Below are 12,550 nucleotides of genomic sequence, written 5' to 3' on the forward strand. Positions count from 1 at the left end.
GCGGCCCTGGGGGATGATACGAGAACTGAATTCTTGGAATATTGTAAATACATTGTTGGGGTGGTTAACAAACGAAACTGTTGAAAAGTTAGGTTGGTGTAGGTGAGGTTTCTATAATAGTTAGGTTAGTTTTGGTTAGGTTTCTACAAAAGTTACTTTAGTGTACGTGAGGTTGCTGAAAAAGTTAGGTTAGTGTGGTTGAGGTTTCTATAATAGTTAGGTTTCTACAAAAGTTAGGTTAGTTTAGGTGAGGTTGCTGAAAAAGCTAGGTTAGTGTAGGTGATGTTTCTAATATAGTTAGGTTTGTTTTGGTTAGGTTAATGTGAAAGTTAGGTTAGTTTGGGTTAGGTTTCTATTAAAGTTAGGTTAGGTTAGGTTAGGTTTCTGTAATAGTTAGGTTAGTTTAGGTTAGATTAATGTCAAAGTTAGGTTAGTTCAGGTTAGGTTAATGTCAAAGTTAGGTTAGTTTAGGTTAGGTTAATGTCAAAGTTAGGTTAGTTTATGTTAGGTTAATGTCAAAGTTAGGTTAGTTTGGGTTAGGTTTTTTTAAAGGTTAGGTTAGTTTAGGTTAGGTTAATGTCAAAGTTAGGTTAGTTTAGGTTAGGTTAATGTCAAAGTTAGGTTAGTTTAGGTTAGGTTAATGGCAAAGGCTTAGGTTTCTGCCCTGGGTAGGCCTCTTTAACAACTTAAAAAAAAAAAAAAAAAAAAAAAAAAAAAAAACCTAACCTAACCTAACCTAACCTAACCCTGCAGAGCATATCGGACCGTCTCCCTGAACTCAGCTATGCTGTTGGCTGGGATACTCCCCCTTGACCTCAGAATACTCGAAGTCTCGAGATTATATGAGATCAAGAAGGGGGTGTCGCACCCAGCGTTGGGAGACAGGGAGGTGGAAAGAATGGCTCCGGCGATTGAGGACCCACATCCGGCAGAGCAGGAAGGGCTGGGGTTCGGGCTGGTGGACGAGGACTCGTATTCCGACGTGGCTAATAGCCACGTACATAGGATCTACACGGACGGCAGCAAGATTGAGGGTCGAGTCGGAGCCGCCCTTTCCGTATGGGAGGGGGAGGCCGAGACGAAGGCCGTCAAGCTTGCTTTGCCGCCGTATTGCACCGTCTACCAGGCCGAACTCCTAGCGCTCCAAAGAGCAGTAATAAGAGCCTGCAAGAGTGGAGTGGCGAAAGTCGGCATCTTCAGCGACTCCAGATCGGCCCTCCAGGCAGTCACACTCGGTTCCCCCCACCCCCTTGCTGTGCAAACAAGAGCGGCCCTCCGAAAAGCTGCTTCGCAGAGGCGGGAGGTCGCTCTGTTTTGGATCAAGGCGCACGCAGGGCTAAGGGGGTACGAAAGAGTGGACCAGTTAGCCAAGGAGGCCGCTCTGGGGTCGAAGAAGAAACCCGACTACGATCTGTGTCCTGTTTCATTCGTCAAGCGTATCCTGAGACGGGATACGATCGGGGAATGGGACAGGAGATATGATGTGGGGGAGACGGCTGGAGGCACGAAGCTCTTTTTCCCAAGCGCTGCTGCTGCATACAAAATAGTTCGGAAAATAGACATCACACACCACGCCACACAAGCACTGACTGGACACGGTGGATTCGCCTTCTACTTGAACAGATTCAAGCTGAAGGAGAATCCATCGTGCCTGTGTCAGCCCGGAGTCGACGAGACGGTTTCTCACCTGTTGCTCGAGTGTCCGATTTTTGCAAGAGATAGATATGTTATTGAGCAAAAATTGGGCATCGCGATGACGGGTGAGAATCTGCCTGCGGCCCTGGGGGATGATACGAGAACTGAATTCTTGGAATATTGTAAATACATTGTTGGGGTGGTTAACAAACGAAACTGTTGAAAAGTTAGGTTGGTGTAGGTGAGGTTTCTATAATAGTTAGGTTAGTTTTGGTTAGGTTTCTACAAAAGTTACTTTAGTGTACGTGAGGTTGCTGAAAAAGTTAGGTTAGTGTGGTTGAGGTTTCTATAATAGTTAGGTTTCTACAAAAGTTAGGTTAGTTTAGGTGAGGTTGCTGAAAAAGCTAGGTTAGTGTAGGTGATGTTTCTAATATAGTTAGGTTTGTTTTGGTTAGGTTAATGTGAAAGTTAGGTTAGTTTGGGTTAGGTTTCTATTAAAGTTAGGTTAGGTTAGGTTAGGTTTCTGTAATAGTTAGGTTAGTTTAGGTTAGATTAATGTCAAAGTTAGGTTAGTTCAGGTTAGGTTAATGTCAAAGTTAGGTTAGTTTAGGTTAGGTTAATGTCAAAGTTAGGTTAGTTTATGTTAGGTTAATGTCAAAGTTAGGTTAGTTTGGGTTAGGTTTTTTTAAAGGTTAGGTTAGTTTAGGTTAGGTTAATGTCAAAGTTAGGTTAGTTTAGGTTAGGTTAATGTCAAAGTTAGGTTAGTTTAGGTTAGGTTAATGGCAAAGGCTTAGGTTTCTGCCCTGGGTAGGCCTCTTTAACAACTTAAAAAAAAAAAAAAAAAAAAAAAAAAAAAAAACCTAACCTAACCTAACCTAACCTAACCCTGCAGAGCATATCGGACCGTCTCCCTGAACTCAGCTATGCTGTTGGCTGGGATACTCCCCCTTGACCTCAGAATACTCGAAGTCTCGAGATTATATGAGATCAAGAAGGGGGTGTCGCACCCAGCGTTGGGAGACAGGGAGGTGGAAAGAATGGCTCCGGCGATTGAGGACCCACATCCGGCAGAGCAGGAAGGGCTGGGGTTCGGGCTGGTGGACGAGGACTCGTATTCCGACGTGGCTAATAGCCACGTACATAGGATCTACACGGACGGCAGCAAGATTGAGGGTCGAGTCGGAGCCGCCCTTTCCGTATGGGAGGGGGAGGCCGAGACGAAGGCCGTCAAGCTTGCTTTGCCGCCGTATTGCACCGTCTACCAGGCCGAACTCCTAGCGCTCCAAAGAGCAGTAATAAGAGCCTGCAAGAGTGGAGTGGCGAAAGTCGGCATCTTCAGCGACTCCAGATCGGCCCTCCAGGCAGTCACACTCGGTTCCCCCCACCCCCTTGCTGTGCAAACAAGAGCGGCCCTCCGAAAAGCTGCTTCGCAGAGGCGGGAGGTCGCTCTGTTTTGGATCAAGGCGCACGCAGGGCTAAGGGGGTACGAAAGAGTGGACCAGTTAGCCAAGGAGGCCGCTCTGGGGTCGAAGAAGAAACCCGACTACGATCTGTGTCCTGTTTCATTCGTCAAGCGTATCCTGAGACGGGATACGATCGGGGAATGGGACAGGAGATATGATGTGGGGGAGACGGCTGGAGGCACGAAGCTCTTTTTCCCAAGCGCTGCTGCTGCATACAAAATAGTTCGGAAAATAGACATCACACACCACGCCACACAAGCACTGACTGGACACGGTGGATTCGCCTTCTACTTGAACAGATTCAAGCTGAAGGAGAATCCATCGTGCCTGTGTCAGCCCGGAGTCGACGAGACGGTTTCTCACCTGTTGCTCGAGTGTCCGATTTTTGCAAGAGATAGATATGTTATTGAGCAAAAATTGGGCATCGCGATGACGGGTGAGAATCTGCCTGCGGCCCTGGGGGATGATACGAGAACTGAATTCTTGGAATATTGTAAATACATTGTTGGGGTGGTTAACAAACGAAACTGTTGAAAAGTTAGGTTGGTGTAGGTGAGGTTTCTATAATAGTTAGGTTAGTTTTGGTTAGGTTTCTACAAAAGTTACTTTAGTGTACGTGAGGTTGCTGAAAAAGTTAGGTTAGTGTGGTTGAGGTTTCTATAATAGTTAGGTTTCTACAAAAGTTAGGTTAGTTTAGGTGAGGTTGCTGAAAAAGCTAGGTTAGTGTAGGTGATGTTTCTAATATAGTTAGGTTTGTTTTGGTTAGGTTAATGTGAAAGTTAGGTTAGTTTGGGTTAGGTTTCTATTAAAGTTAGGTTAGGTTAGGTTAGGTTTCTGTAATAGTTAGGTTAGTTTAGGTTAGATTAATGTCAAAGTTAGGTTAGTTCAGGTTAGGTTAATGTCAAAGTTAGGTTAGTTTAGGTTAGGTTAATGTCAAAGTTAGGTTAGTTTATGTTAGGTTAATGTCAAAGTTAGGTTAGTTTGGGTTAGGTTTTTTTAAAGGTTAGGTTAGTTTAGGTTAGGTTAATGTCAAAGTTAGGTTAGTTTAGGTTAGGTTAATGTCAAAGTTAGGTTAGTTTAGGTTAGGTTAATGGCAAAGGCTTAGGTTTCTGCCCTGGGTAGGCCTCTTTAACAACTTAAAAAAAAAAAAAAAAAAAAAAAAAAAAAAACCTAACCTAACCTAACCTAACCTAACCCTGCAGAGCATATCGGACCGTCTCCCTGAACTCAGCTATGCTGTTGGCTGGGATACTCCCCCTTGACCTCAGAATACTCGAAGTCTCGAGATTATATGAGATCAAGAAGGGGGTGTCGCACCCAGCGTTGGGAGACAGGGAGGTGGAAAGAATGGCTCCGGCGATTGAGGACCCACATCCGGCAGAGCAGGAAGGGCTGGGGTTCGGGCTGGTGGACGAGGACTCGTATTCCGACGTGGCTAATAGCCACGTACATAGGATCTACACGGACGGCAGCAAGATTGAGGGTCGAGTCGGAGCCGCCCTTTCCGTATGGGAGGGGGAGGCCGAGACGAAGGCCGTCAAGCTTGCTTTGCCGCCGTATTGCACCGTCTACCAGGCCGAACTCCTAGCGCTCCAAAGAGCAGTAATAAGAGCCTGCAAGAGTGGAGTGGCGAAAGTCGGCATCTTCAGCGACTCCAGATCGGCCCTCCAGGCAGTCACACTCGGTTCCCCCCACCCCCTTGCTGTGCAAACAAGAGCGGCCCTCCGAAAAGCTGCTTCGCAGAGGCGGGAGGTCGCTCTGTTTTGGATCAAGGCGCACGCAGGGCTAAGGGGGTACGAAAGAGTGGACCAGTTAGCCAAGGAGGCCGCTCTGGGGTCGAAGAAGAAACCCGACTACGATCTGTGTCCTGTTTCATTCGTCAAGCGTATCCTGAGACGGGATACGATCGGGGAATGGGACAGGAGATATGATGTGGGGGAGACGGCTGGAGGCACGAAGCTCTTTTTCCCAAGCGCTGCTGCTGCATACAAAATAGTTCGGAAAATAGACATCACACACCACGCCACACAAGCACTGACTGGACACGGTGGATTCGCCTTCTACTTGAACAGATTCAAGCTGAAGGAGAATCCATCGTGCCTGTGTCAGCCCGGAGTCGACGAGACGGTTTCTCACCTGTTGCTCGAGTGTCCGATTTTTGCAAGAGATAGATATGTTATTGAGCAAAAATTGGGCATCGCGATGACGGGTGAGAATCTGCCTGCGGCCCTGGGGGATGATACGAGAACTGAATTCTTGGAATATTGTAAATACATTGTTGGGGTGGTTAACAAACGAAACTGTTGAAAAGTTAGGTTGGTGTAGGTGAGGTTTCTATAATAGTTAGGTTAGTTTTGGTTAGGTTTCTACAAAAGTTACTTTAGTGTACGTGAGGTTGCTGAAAAAGTTAGGTTAGTGTGGTTGAGGTTTCTATAATAGTTAGGTTTCTACAAAAGTTAGGTTAGTTTAGGTGAGGTTGCTGAAAAAGCTAGGTTAGTGTAGGTGATGTTTCTAATATAGTTAGGTTTGTTTTGGTTAGGTTAATGTGAAAGTTAGGTTAGTTTGGGTTAGGTTTCTATTAAAGTTAGGTTAGGTTAGGTTAGGTTTCTGTAATAGTTAGGTTAGTTTAGGTTAGATTAATGTCAAAGTTAGGTTAGTTCAGGTTAGGTTAATGTCAAAGTTAGGTTAGTTTAGGTTAGGTTAATGTCAAAGTTAGGTTAGTTTATGTTAGGTTAATGTCAAAGTTAGGTTAGTTTGGGTTAGGTTTTTTTAAAGGTTAGGTTAGTTTAGGTTAGGTTAATGTCAAAGTTAGGTTAGTTTAGGTTAGGTTAATGTCAAAGTTAGGTTAGTTTAGGTTAGGTTAATGGCAAAGGCTTAGGTTTCTGCCCTGGGTAGGCCTCTTTAACAACTTAAAAAAAAAAAAAAAAAAAAAAAAAAAAAAACCTAACCTAACCTAACCTAACCTAACCCTGCAGAGCATATCGGACCGTCTCCCTGAACTCAGCTATGCTGTTGGCTGGGATACTCCCCCTTGACCTCAGAATACTCGAAGTCTCGAGATTATATGAGATCAAGAAGGGGGTGTCGCACCCAGCGTTGGGAGACAGGGAGGTGGAAAGAATGGCTCCGGCGATTGAGGACCCACATCCGGCAGAGCAGGAAGGGCTGGGGTTCGGGCTGGTGGACGAGGACTCGTATTCCGACGTGGCTAATAGCCACGTACATAGGATCTACACGGACGGCAGCAAGATTGAGGGTCGAGTCGGAGCCGCCCTTTCCGTATGGGAGGGGGAGGCCGAGACGAAGGCCGTCAAGCTTGCTTTGCCGCCGTATTGCACCGTCTACCAGGCCGAACTCCTAGCGCTCCAAAGAGCAGTAATAAGAGCCTGCAAGAGTGGAGTGGCGAAAGTCGGCATCTTCAGCGACTCCAGATCGGCCCTCCAGGCAGTCACACTCGGTTCCCCCCACCCCCTTGCTGTGCAAACAAGAGCGGCCCTCCGAAAAGCTGCTTCGCAGAGGCGGGAGGTCGCTCTGTTTTGGATCAAGGCGCACGCAGGGCTAAGGGGGTACGAAAGAGTGGACCAGTTAGCCAAGGAGGCCGCTCTGGGGTCGAAGAAGAAACCCGACTACGATCTGTGTCCTGTTTCATTCGTCAAGCGTATCCTGAGACGGGATACGATCGGGGAATGGGACAGGAGATATGATGTGGGGGAGACGGCTGGAGGCACGAAGCTCTTTTTCCCAAGCGCTGCTGCTGCATACAAAATAGTTCGGAAAATAGACATCACACACCACGCCACACAAGCACTGACTGGACACGGTGGATTCGCCTTCTACTTGAACAGATTCAAGCTGAAGGAGAATCCATCGTGCCTGTGTCAGCCCGGAGTCGACGAGACGGTTTCTCACCTGTTGCTCGAGTGTCCGATTTTTGCAAGAGATAGATATGTTATTGAGCAAAAATTGGGCATCGCGATGACGGGTGAGAATCTGCCTGCGGCCCTGGGGGATGATACGAGAACTGAATTCTTGGAATATTGTAAATACATTGTTGGGGTGGTTAACAAACGAAACTGTTGAAAAGTTAGGTTGGTGTAGGTGAGGTTTCTATAATAGTTAGGTTAGTTTTGGTTAGGTTTCTACAAAAGTTACTTTAGTGTACGTGAGGTTGCTGAAAAAGTTAGGTTAGTGTGGTTGAGGTTTCTATAATAGTTAGGTTTCTACAAAAGTTAGGTTAGTTTAGGTGAGGTTGCTGAAAAAGCTAGGTTAGTGTAGGTGATGTTTCTAATATAGTTAGGTTTGTTTTGGTTAGGTTAATGTGAAAGTTAGGTTAGTTTGGGTTAGGTTTCTATTAAAGTTAGGTTAGGTTAGGTTAGGTTTCTGTAATAGTTAGGTTAGTTTAGGTTAGATTAATGTCAAAGTTAGGTTAGTTCAGGTTAGGTTAATGTCAAAGTTAGGTTAGTTTAGGTTAGGTTAATGTCAAAGTTAGGTTAGTTTATGTTAGGTTAATGTCAAAGTTAGGTTAGTTTGGGTTAGGTTTTTTTAAAGGTTAGGTTAGTTTAGGTTAGGTTAATGTCAAAGTTAGGTTAGTTTAGGTTAGGTTAATGTCAAAGTTAGGTTAGTTTAGGTTAGGTTAATGGCAAAGGCTTAGGTTTCTGCCCTGGGTAGGCCTCTTTAACAACTTAAAAAAAAAAAAAAAAAAAAAAAAAAAAAAACCTAACCTAACCTAACCTAACCTAACCCTGCAGAGCATATCGGACCGTCTCCCTGAACTCAGCTATGCTGTTGGCTGGGATACTCCCCCTTGACCTCAGAATACTCGAAGTCTCGAGATTATATGAGATCAAGAAGGGGGTGTCGCACCCAGCGTTGGGAGACAGGGATGGAAAGAATGGCTCCGGCGATTGAGGACCCACATCCGGCAGAGCAGGAAGGGCTGGGGTTCGGGCTGGTGGACGAGGACTCGTATTCCGACGTGGCTAATAGCCACGTACATAGGATCTACACGGACGGCAGCAAGATTGAGGGTCGAGTCGGAGCCGCCCTTTCCGTATGGGAGGGGGAGGCCGAGACGAAGGCCGTCAAGCTTGCTTTGCCGCCGTATTGCACCGTCTACCAGGCCGAACTCCTAGCGCTCCAAAGAGCAGTAATAAGAGCCTGCAAGAGTGGAGTGGCGAAAGTCGGCATCTTCAGCGACTCCAGATCGGCCCTCCAGGCAGTCACACTCGGTTCCCCCCACCCCCTTGCTGTGCAAACAAGAGCGGCCCTCCGAAAAGCTGCTTCGCAGAGGCGGGAGGTCGCTCTGTTTTGGATCAAGGCGCACGCAGGGCTAAGGGGGTACGAAAGAGTGGACCAGTTAGCCAAGGAGGCCGCTCTGGGGTCGAAGAAGAAACCCGACTACGATCTGTGTCCTGTTTCATTCGTCAAGCGTATCCTGAGACGGGATACGATCGGGGAATGGGACAGGAGATATGATGTGGGGGAGACGGCTGGAGGCACGAAGCTCTTTTTCCCAAGCGCTGCTGCTGCATACAAAATAGTTCGGAAAATAGACATCACACACCACGCCACACAAGCACTGACTGGACACGGTGGATTCGCCTTCTACTTGAACAGATTCAAGCTGAAGGAGAATCCATCGTGCCTGTGTCAGCCCGGAGTCGACGAGACGGTTTCTCACCTGTTGCTCGAGTGTCCGATTTTTGCAAGAGATAGATATGTTATTGAGCAAAAATTGGGCATCGCGATGACGGGTGAGAATCTGCCTGCGGCCCTGGGGGATGATACGAGAACTGAATTCTTGGAATATTGTAAATACATTGTTGGGGTGGTTAACAAACGAAACTGTTGAAAAGTTAGGTTGGTGTAGGTGAGGTTTCTATAATAGTTAGGTTAGTTTTGGTTAGGTTTCTACAAAAGTTACTTTAGTGTACGTGAGGTTGCTGAAAAAGTTAGGTTAGTGTGGTTGAGGTTTCTATAATAGTTAGGTTTCTACAAAAGTTAGGTTAGTTTAGGTGAGGTTGCTGAAAAAGCTAGGTTAGTGTAGGTGATGTTTCTAATATAGTTAGGTTTGTTTTGGTTAGGTTAATGTGAAAGTTAGGTTAGTTTGGGTTAGGTTTCTATTAAAGTTAGGTTAGGTTAGGTTAGGTTTCTGTAATAGTTAGGTTAGTTTAGGTTAGATTAATGTCAAAGTTAGGTTAGTTCAGGTTAGGTTAATGTCAAAGTTAGGTTAGTTTAGGTTAGGTTAATGTCAAAGTTAGGTTAGTTTATGTTAGGTTAATGTCAAAGTTAGGTTAGTTTGGGTTAGGTTTTTTTAAAGGTTAGGTTAGTTTAGGTTAGGTTAATGTCAAAGTTAGGTTAGTTTAGGTTAGGTTAATGTCAAAGTTAGGTTAGTTTAGGTTAGGTTAATGGCAAAGGCTTAGGTTTCTGCCCTGGGTAGGCCTCTTTAACAACTTAAAAAAAAAAAAAAAAAAAAAAAAAAAAAAAACCTAACCTAACCTAACCTAACCTAACCCTGCAGAGCATATCGGACCGTCTCCCTGAACTCAGCTATGCTGTTGGCTGGGATACTCCCCCTTGACCTCAGAATACTCGAAGTCTCGAGATTATATGAGATCAAGAAGGGGGTGTCGCACCCAGCGTTGGGAGACAGGGAGGTGGAAAGAATGGCTCCGGCGATTGAGGACCCACATCCGGCAGAGCAGGAAGGGCTGGGGTTCGGGCTGGTGGACGAGGACTCGTATTCCGACGTGGCTAATAGCCACGTACATAGGATCTACACGGACGGCAGCAAGATTGAGGGTCGAGTCGGAGCCGCCCTTTCCGTATGGGAGGGGGAGGCCGAGACGAAGGCCGTCAAGCTTGCTTTGCCGCCGTATTGCACCGTCTACCAGGCCGAACTCCTAGCGCTCCAAAGAGCAGTAATAAGAGCCTGCAAGAGTGGAGTGGCGAAAGTCGGCATCTTCAGCGACTCCAGATCGGCCCTCCAGGCAGTCACACTCGGTTCCCCCCACCCCCTTGCTGTGCAAACAAGAGCGGCCCTCCGAAAAGCTGCTTCGCAGAGGCGGGAGGTCGCTCTGTTTTGGATCAAGGCGCACGCAGGGCTAAGGGGGTACGAAAGAGTGGACCAGTTAGCCAAGGAGGCCGCTCTGGGGTCGAAGAAGAAACCCGACTACGATCTGTGTCCTGTTTCATTCGTCAAGCGTATCCTGAGACGGGATACGATCGGGGAATGGGACAGGAGATATGATGTGGGGGAGACGGCTGGAGGCACGAAGCTCTTTTTCCCAAGCGCTGCTGCTGCATACAAAATAGTTCGGAAAATAGACATCACACACCACGCCACACAAGCACTGACTGGACACGGTGGATTCGCCTTCTACTTGAACAGATTCAAGCTGAAGGAGAATCCATCGTGCCTGTGTCAGCCCGGAGTCGACGAGACGGTTTCTCACCTGTTGCTCGAGTGTCCGATTTTTGCAAGAGATAGATATGTTATTGAGCAAAAATTGGGCATCGCGATGACGGGTGAGAATCTGCCTGCGGCCCTGGGGGATGATACGAGAACTGAATTCTTGGAATATTGTAAATACATTGTTGGGGTGGTTAACAAACGAAACTGTTGAAAAGTTAGGTTGGTGTAGGTGAGGTTTCTATAATAGTTAGGTTAGTTTTGGTTAGGTTTCTACAAAAGTTACTTTAGTGTACGTGAGGTTGCTGAAAAAGTTAGGTTAGTGTGGTTGAGGTTTCTATAATAGTTAGGTTTCTACAAAAGTTAGGTTAGTTTAGGTGAGGTTGCTGAAAAAGCTAGGTTAGTGTAGGTGATGTTTCTAATATAGTTAGGTTTGTTTTGGTTAGGTTAATGTGAAAGTTAGGTTAGTTTGGGTTAGGTTTCTATTAAAGTTAGGTTAGGTTAGGTTAGGTTTCTGTAATAGTTAGGTTAGTTTAGGTTAGATTAATGTCAAAGTTAGGTTAGTTCAGGTTAGGTTAATGTCAAAGTTAGGTTAGTTTAGGTTAGGTTAATGTCAAAGTTAGGTTAGTTTATGTTAGGTTAATGTCAAAGTTAGGTTAGTTTGGGTTAGGTTTTTTTAAAGGTTAGGTTAGTTTAGGTTAGGTTAATGTCAAAGTTAGGTTAGTTTAGGTTAGGTTAATGTCAAAGTTAGGTTAGTTTAGGTTAGGTTAATGGCAAAGGCTTAGGTTTCTGCCCTGGGTAGGCCTCTTTAACAACTTAAAAAAAAAAAAAAAAAAAAAAAAAAAAAAAACCTAACCTAACCTAACCTAACCTAACCCTGCAGAGCATATCGGACCGTCTCCCTGAACTCAGCTATGCTGTTGGCTGGGATACTCCCCCTTGACCTCAGAATACTCGAAGTCTCGAGATTATATGAGATCAAGAAGGGGGTGTCGCACCCAGCGTTGGGAGACAGGGAGGTGGAAAGAATGGCTCCGGCGATTGAGGACCCACATCCGGCAGAGCAGGAAGGGCTGGGGTTCGGGCTGGTGGACGAGGACTCGTATTCCGACGTGGCTAATAGCCACGTACATAGGATCTACACGGACGGCAGCAAGATTGAGGGTCGAGTCGGAGCCGCCCTTTCCGTATGGGAGGGGGAGGCCGAGACGAAGGCCGTCAAGCTTGCTTTGCCGCCGTATTGCACCGTCTACCAGGCCGAACTCCTAGCGCTCCAAAGAGCAGTAATAAGAGCCTGCAAGAGTGGAGTGGCGAAAGTCGGCATCTTCAGCGACTCCAGATCGGCCCTCCAGGCAGTCACACTCGGTTCCCCCCACCCCCTTGCTGTGCAAACAAGAGCGGCCCTCCGAAAAGCTGCTTCGCAGAGGCGGGAGGTCGCTCTGTTTTGGATCAAGGCGCACGCAGGGCTAAGGGGGTACGAAAGAGTGGACCAGTTAGCCAAGGAGGCCGCTCTGGGGTCGAAGAAGAAACCCGACTACGATCTGTGTCCTGTTTCATTCGTCAAGCGTATCCTGAGACGGGATACGATCGGGGAATGGGACAGGAGATATGATGTGGGGGAGACGGCTGGAGGCACGAAGCTCTTTTTCCCAAGCGCTGCTGCTGCATACAAAATAGTTCGGAAAATAGACATCACACACCACGCCACACAAGCACTGACTGGACACGGTGGATTCGCCTTCTACTTGAACAGATTCAAGCTGAAGGAGAATCCATCGTGCCTGTGTCAGCCCGGAGTCGACGAGACGGTTTCTCACCTGTTGCTCGAGTGTCCGATTTTTGCAAGAGATAGATATGTTATTGAGCAAAAATTGGGCATCGCGATGACGGGTGAGAATCTGCCTGCGGCCCTGGGGGATGATACGAGAACTGAATTCTTGGAATATTGTAAATACATTGTTGGGGTGGTTAACAAACGAAACTGTTGAAAAGTTAGGTTGGTGTAGGTGAGGTTTCTATAATAGTTAGGTTAGTTTTGGTT

The sequence above is a fragment of the Colias philodice genome, chromosome 23 (assembly GCF_061535455.1).
Source record: "Colias philodice isolate Cphi_HAF_F1 chromosome 23, ilColPhil1 Martin Lab GWU primary, whole genome shotgun sequence".
Classification (NCBI taxonomy): Eukaryota; Metazoa; Arthropoda; class Insecta; order Lepidoptera; family Pieridae; genus Colias; species Colias philodice.